The following is a 7,626-nucleotide window of genomic DNA, read 5'->3' as shown; positions in this document are numbered from 1 at the left end:
TCCTATGATGCTGCTTGGCCTGCTGTGTTCATCCAGCCCTGCACCTTGTTTTCCCGCTAAAACTGACAGGTTTATTCATTGTCTTTAGCTCCGTAGGACATGAGAAGAGAATGACAGTATAAATTGGGAGGGTAAAGGGATAGTGTGAGAAGTATGCTAAGTACCAGAGTTGCAGAAATAAATATGTGTAGGGAAAGATGAGGAGAGGGTAGCCCTATATTGATTGGATAAATGCGAGGTATTGCATTTTGGTAAAACAAACAGGGGCAGACTTGGACAATTAATAGTAGAGTCTTGGGTAGTGTTATACAACAAAGGGACTTGGTTCTGGTGCCTAATTCTTTGAAGTTTGCATCACATATAAACAGGTTGATTAAAAGGTGTTTAGCATGCTTTCCTTCATTGCTCAGTCCTTTGAGTATAGGAGTTGGGAAGTCATGTTGAGGTTGTGCAGGACTTTGGTGAGGCCTGCTATGGAGTACTGTGTCCAGTTCTGGTCATCCAGTAATAGGAAGAATATTGTTAAGGTGGAGAGGGTTCAGAAGAGATTTACCAGGATGTTGCCGGGTCTGAAAGGTTTGAATTACAAAGAAAGGCTGGATAGGCTGGGACTATTTTCACTGGAGCGTAGGAGGTTGAGTGGTGACATTCTCGAAGTTTATAAAATAATGAGAGGCATAGGTAGAGTAAATGTCTCCCCCCAAGGATGGGGGATTTCAAGACTGGGGGCACATTTTTAAGGTGAGAGGAGACAGATTTAAAAAAACTTGAGGGGCAGATTTTTTACACAGTGTTTGCGTGTGGAATGAACTTCCTGAGGACGTGGTGGATCTGTGCACAGTTACAACATTTAACAGACACTTAGATAAGTATAAGAATAGGAAAGGTTTGGAGGGATATGGGCCAGGATCAGGCAGATGGGACTAATTTAGTTTGGGATTATGTTCAGCATGGATTGGTTGGACTGAAGGGGCTGTTTCTGTGTTGTATGTCTCTATAAAGTTCAGAAGATGAGATGTGATTTTACTAAAACATTTAAGATCCTGAGAGTTGACAGGATAGATGCTGAGACAAGGTTTCCCCTTACGGGGAAAGCACTAGATCTAGGGGACAGTTTTTGTGCTCCTACATTTATTTTCCTTTATTCATTAACGGGCTGAGGTTGTCACTGGTTAGGTGGCATTTATTGCCCATCCCTAATTGCCCAGAGGGCAGTTAAAAGTCACATGTAGGCCAGACCAGGTAGGAATGGCAGTTTCCTTCCCTAAAGGGGATTAGTGAATGAGGTGGGTTTTTCCTGTCAACAATGGATTTGAGGTCATCATTAGATTCTTAATTCCAGATATTTTATTGAATTAAGATTCCACCATCTGCCATGGCAGGATTTGAACCCAGGTCTCTGGATTAACAGTCCAGCAATAATACCACTAGGCAATCACCTCCCCCTACTTAAGATAGAGCTGAAAATTTTTTTCCCTCTTGATTTTTTTTCCTCTTGGAGTCATTGGCCTCTCTTTCCCAGACAACAATGGAGGCAGAGCCATTTGAATATTTTTAAGCCTGTGTTAGATTGATACTTAATTGATAAGTAAGTCAAAGGGTATTGGGTTAGACAGGAAAGTAGAGACGAGGTCACAGTCAAATACGCTTGATCTCATCGAATGGCAGGGAAGGCTTGAGCAAGTAAATAGTCTACTCTTGCTTTAATTCATATGATCATATTTATATACTTGTAAGATGGAAACCATTTGAGAAGCACAGAAAAAAGACTTGAAGAGAAGAAGAGAAACAGTGCTGAAGCCAGGCATTCAGGGCTGGAAACCAACTTGAGAAAGCAGACAAATGCAGAGAGGGACAATGAATTGCGCAGAAAGTTATGGGAAATAATATTTTTTTTGCATTCTGTTAAACTTTGTCATGTTTTGTGCGTTGGAAGATATCATGCACCAGAGCAGAGTAAATTTCAAGGAGGTGATATGTAAGCTGACTCTTTGGAGAGTTGGTGTGGACTTGTTGGGCTGTATGGTCTGTTTCCACACTGTAGGGCAATTCTGTGATGCGCAGCATGTACTTGGCCATCTGTTAAACACCACCTGATGTTTCCTCTTCAAATTAAAGGGAATGAGGTTAAACACAGGTAAACATGAATACCACATATTTTACACATATTAAACTCAAAATACTTCTTGCTTTCTCACTTCCCTCATTTCTGTGCTTTGACGGAAATAAAGTAGTATCCTGTCCTGACCTGATGACTAAAATAGCATCATTTCCTTGAACAATTTCATTTTTAACTCTCCTGATTAGACTGCTTAAAATAGTGTAAAGTGGGCAGCCAAAATGGAACAGGCATTAGCTGCAGGTAGCTAGTGTTCTAATTTAGACTTCAGTGCAAATATCCTAAATGGCTGATGAGAATACCACGGTGTGTATGTGTGATTTATTGCATGAAAAACTGTTCATTATGTGTATGATTCCAAAAGACACAAAGAAAACCTTAATTATACCTGAAGTTTACTTTTTCTAAACATAGAGTCATAGAGATATACAGCATGGAAACAGACCGTTTGGTCCAACTCGTCCATGCCAACCAGATATCCTAAATAAATCTAGTTCCATTTGTCAGCATTTGGCCCATACCCCTCTAAACCCTTCCTATTTATATATCCACCCAGATGCCTCTTAAATGTTGTAATTGTACACCACTTCCTCTGGCAGCTCATTCCATACATGCATCAACCTCTGCATGAAAAAGTTGCCGCTTAGGTTCCTTTTAAACCTTTCCCCGCTCACCTTAAACCTATGTCTTCTAGTTTTGGACTCCCACACCCTGGGGAAAGACCTTGTCTATTTATCATCTCCATGCCCCTCATGATTTTATAAACCTCTATAAGGTCATCCCTTAGCCTCCAAAGCTCTAGGAAAAATAGCTCCAGTCTATTCAGCCTCTTCCTATAGCTCAAACCCTCGAACCCTGGCAACATCCTTGTAAATCTTTTCTGAACCCTTTCAAGTTTCACAGCATCCTATAGCAGAGAGACCAAAACTGCACGCAGTATTCCAATAGTGGCCTAACCAATGTCCTGTACAGCCACAACATGACCCAATTCCTATACTCGATGCATTGACCAATAAAGGCAAGCATACCAAATGCCTTCAAAACCCAAAGTTGCTGGAAAAGCACAGCAGGTCTGGCAGCACCTGTGAAGGAAAATCAGAGTTAACATCTTGGGTCTGGTGACCCTTCTTCAGAACCCGAAACATCACCGGACCTGAAACGTTAACTCTGATTTTTCTTCACAGATGCTGCCAGTCCTACTGAGCTTTTGCAGCAACTTCTGCTTTTTGTTCCTGATTTACGGCATTCACAGTTCTTTTGGATTTTATACCAAACGCCGGCTTCACTATCCTATCTACCTGTGACTTTACTTTCAAGAAACTATGAATATGTTAAGTGGCGCTATCAGCTGAGTTTTTAGATTCAAAAGTCCAGTATCTGGTAATTTTCCCCTAAATCCATTTTAGAAGCAGGCTCATTAGTAGTTGTCTTCATTTTTACACTGCTTTTAAACAAAAGTTAAAAGCGCTTCAAATAGCAAGTTGATTGGTTGGCTTCCCTGAAGCTTAATTGAGATTTTCCAGAGACAGTCAAGGAGTACAGTTCAGCAGAATTTTCAATCAGTGTTGAATTAGCTGCTCTCGAGTGGGTGATAGTAGATGTGCCACAACTTGTTTTAGCTTCCCGAGATTAGCGACGTCAATTTGCATTTTATTAATATCTTCAGTCAAACATCCTGTTATGATCTCAATGGAGATCAAATGAGATCAATTTGCCAAGAAACAAATGGAAGCTACTGAAAGAAGACTTCTGGCAGAACAAACAACTTATTGTCAACGTAGCTCAAATATTACTTAACAGGTAAAGAATACAACTAATATGCCAAGCAAAATATATAATCTACTAACAGAATTGAGCTATGTCTTACAACTCCTTTGCTATGTATTTCACTTCTAACATACATGTTTAACCTTTCAAGAACAAGTACAAAGTTATGCCACTCTTTATCAGGCTCACTTCTCCCAACCATGCTAATTCCAAACTTGGATGAGGGACAAAATGTGAATGGTGCCTGGGAAACCATCCTCCTGGTTTTGTTTTTAAATATAGAAATAGCATCTAATCTTTAACTAATTTGCCAAAAAATAGCTAAAAGCGCCAACTACACTCTGGATGTAAGAGCACTAGAATTGGTCTTGGTTTCAAACATACAAATTGGAAATGGAGTAGGTCTTTTGACTCCATGAGTCAGTATACCAGTCAGAGCATCAGGGCAGATCTTAGATAACAAGGTGTAGAGCTGGATGAACACAGCAGGCCAAGCATCAGAGGAGCAGGAAAGCTGATGTTTCAGGTCTTGACCCTTCTAATTCAAAGGGCAGATCTTAGACTGTATGTACTCAGTAAAGGTCTTAGCACCCCCATCTCAATGAATTTCGGGCATGACATAACGTTGAACTCTTATTCCATCACTGCTGCCCCGTGCCTATTTCTTTGGATAACAGAGTCCTATCCCCATCCCACAGACCCTTTTACCTGCCTCTATCATTCTCCTTCCACCTGGGCCCCTCCCTCTGGCCTTTTACCTACACTCGAACTGTTCATCAAGAACCGTAAATGTGACATGAGTTGCCTTAATTTCTCTGCCCCCACCTACTCATTCAAACCTATTTTCTCTGAACTGATTGCATTCGGTGCTCTCAGATCCAACCCTGACTTTGTCATCAAGCCTGCCGATAAGGGTAACACTGTTGTTATCTGGTGTAGTGACCTCTACATTGCAGAGGCTGAATGCCAGCTCTCAGATACCTCCTCCTTTCTCACCCTGGACCATGACCTCACTATTGAACACCAGGCTAGTGTATCCACAACAGTCACTAATCCCATTTAATCTCATGATTTACCCCCACCCCCAGTGCCTTCAAGCTCTTAGTCCCCTAACCCCCCCACAGCCTGGTTCTACTTCCTTCCCAAAATCCACAACAGGACTGCCTAGGCAAACCCATTGTTTCTGCTTGCTCCTGCTCCACGGAACTCATCTCATCCTCACTCAACTTGATGTTTTTTTTCTCCCTTTATCAAGTCCCTTCCCACTTACATCCATGATTCTTCTGACAGTTTACATCAGTTTCAGAATTTCCAGTTTGCGGTGTTAGCCAATTCTCCTTCATGGTCACGCAATCCCTTTACACATCCATCCCCCATCAGGATGGTCTCAGGGCTCTCTGTTTCTTCCTGGATAAAATTATCGAACCATCCCCATCCACCTTCACCCTCCTCTGCCTGGCTGAGCTCATCCTCACGTTGAACAACTTCTCCTTTAATTCCTCTCACTTTCTTCAGATCAAAGGTGTGGCCATGGGTACCTGTATGGGTCCCAGTTATGTCTGTCTCTTTGTGGGGTACATGGAACATTCCTTGCTCCAGTCGTCCTTGTGCTGGAGAAAGAGGTATGGGTGGGGTCCATCAATGACATTGTCCCTCTCTCATTCAGAATTGGAAAAGTTCATCAATTTCGCTTCCAATTTCCAATCCTGCTCTCACCTTCACCTGGTCTATCTCAGACTCCTCCCTTCCCTTCCTCAACATCTCTGTTTCCAATTCTGGGGAAAGGCTGGCCACTAATATCTACCACAAATGAACCAACTCCCACAGTTACCTCAACTATATATCTTCACACCCTGCTTCCTGTAATTCTATTCCATGCTCCCAGTTTCTCTGTCTCCGTCACATCTGTTCCGATTGTGGCCCTTCTACAGGGGGCTCTTAACTGTCCAACCTCCTCAATTGAGGATTACCTGCCACTGTAGTTGACAGGCCCTCAGCTGAGTCTGAACCATCTCCCACACTTTGGCCCTCCCCACTTCTCTTCCCACCCAAATCACTGCTAGGGTTCCCCTGCTCCTCACATACCACCCCACCAGCATCCACTTCCAAAAGAATATTAGCCACCATTTCTGCCACCCTCAATGGATGGCACCATCAGCCACATTCCCCTCCACTCCTAATACCTCCCCACATCTTCATGGCACCATCCCATGCAATTGCAGAAGGTGCAACACCCACTCAGTTACTTTCTCCCCATTATCCAAGGCCCCAGTCACACTTTCCACGTAAAGCAGCAATTTACCGGCACTTCACTCAATCTAGTTGACTGTGTTCGCTGCTCACATTGTGGTCTGCTCCACACTGGGGAGAGGAAATGCAGACTGGGCAACCATTTTTCAGAACATGTCCATTCTGTCTGCAAAAATGATCCTGAGCTTCCTTTGGCCTGCTATTTCAACACACCACCATGTCCCCTGGGCCATCATCCCTCTCTTGGGCTTGCTGTAATGCTCCAGTGAAATTCAGTGTTAAGCTGGGGACCCTGCAGCCTTCTGGACTCAATATCGACTTCAACAGTTTTAGGACCATGTCCTTTCCCCATGCCCCAAACACCAGGCATCGTCATCATGTAGGCTGCTACCACAAACAACCCCATTAGCAGCTATTCATTCTCCCAGGCTGACCTTCACCATTTCCTGTGTCTGCCCAATTGCTGTTCTCACTCTCTTTCTCTCTGGGCTGCATCTATTGTTTACTCCTCCCCCCTCCCCTCCCCATCTTCAGCATATTTCCCAACCTTTTCCTAACTAAAATCAGTTCTGAAGAAGGGTCACTGGACTCAAAACATTAACTCTGCTTTGCTTCCACAGACATTGTCCAACCTGCTGAGTTTTCCAGCAATTTCTTCTTGCGTTTATGACAGATCTTATTGTGACCACAAACCCAGATTTCTACCTACTCTGATGACTGATTAATAAAGGACTCAAAGAATCTGTCTATTTTTGCCTTAAAAATATTAAATATCCCTGGCTCCCCCCACCACTCAGATGATTCTCAACCCTCAGAGAGAAAAAAATTCTCCTAATTTCTGTCTTAAATGGGTGACCTCTTCGTCTGCTAGTTTCAGTCCTGCACACAAGAGGAAAGGACCTTTCAACATCCACCCTGTCACATCTACTCTGAATCTTTTGTTTCAATAAAATTCTGTACAAACTTCCAAATCAGGAGTGCAATTAGGCCACTCAGCCCCTTGAGTGTACTCCACCATTCAATAAGATAATGGCTAATTTGTCTATATTTTGAATTCCATATTCCCACCTACACCTCAATAACAAGGATCCTAGCCCTCTGACACGCTTCAAGACTCAAACATCTCATCTGTAATGTCCTGAAAGTGTGGGCATTTACTAACCGAGACTTGGGTATACAGGGCACAATTTCAACATTTTCAGATGATACAAAAGTTGGGAGATTGTGTAGCCTCTTGATGCCCAATCTTAGAATGGATAGGGCACAGAAGGAGACAACTTGATACACTATGCTAATGGTGGCTCTCTGTGAGAACGAGCCAGCTAGATGCATTGTCTTGTTTCTTCTTGTAGTCCTCAAATGTTTTCTCTTTGATACTTTTTTGATGGCCATGATTGAATCTGCTGCCACTACCATAGTCAGACAGTACATACCAGACCCTAATCCTAATTTCAAAATTTCCTAGATTCTGCAGAGATCCCATTGGATTG

Source organism: Rhincodon typus, chromosome 10, assembly GCF_021869965.1.
Source record: "Rhincodon typus isolate 14 chromosome 10, sRhiTyp1.1, whole genome shotgun sequence".
Lineage (NCBI taxonomy): Eukaryota > Metazoa > Chordata > Chondrichthyes > Orectolobiformes > Rhincodontidae > Rhincodon > Rhincodon typus.
The sequence above is the reverse complement of the archived record's forward strand: the minus strand, read 5'-3'. Positions refer to the sequence as shown.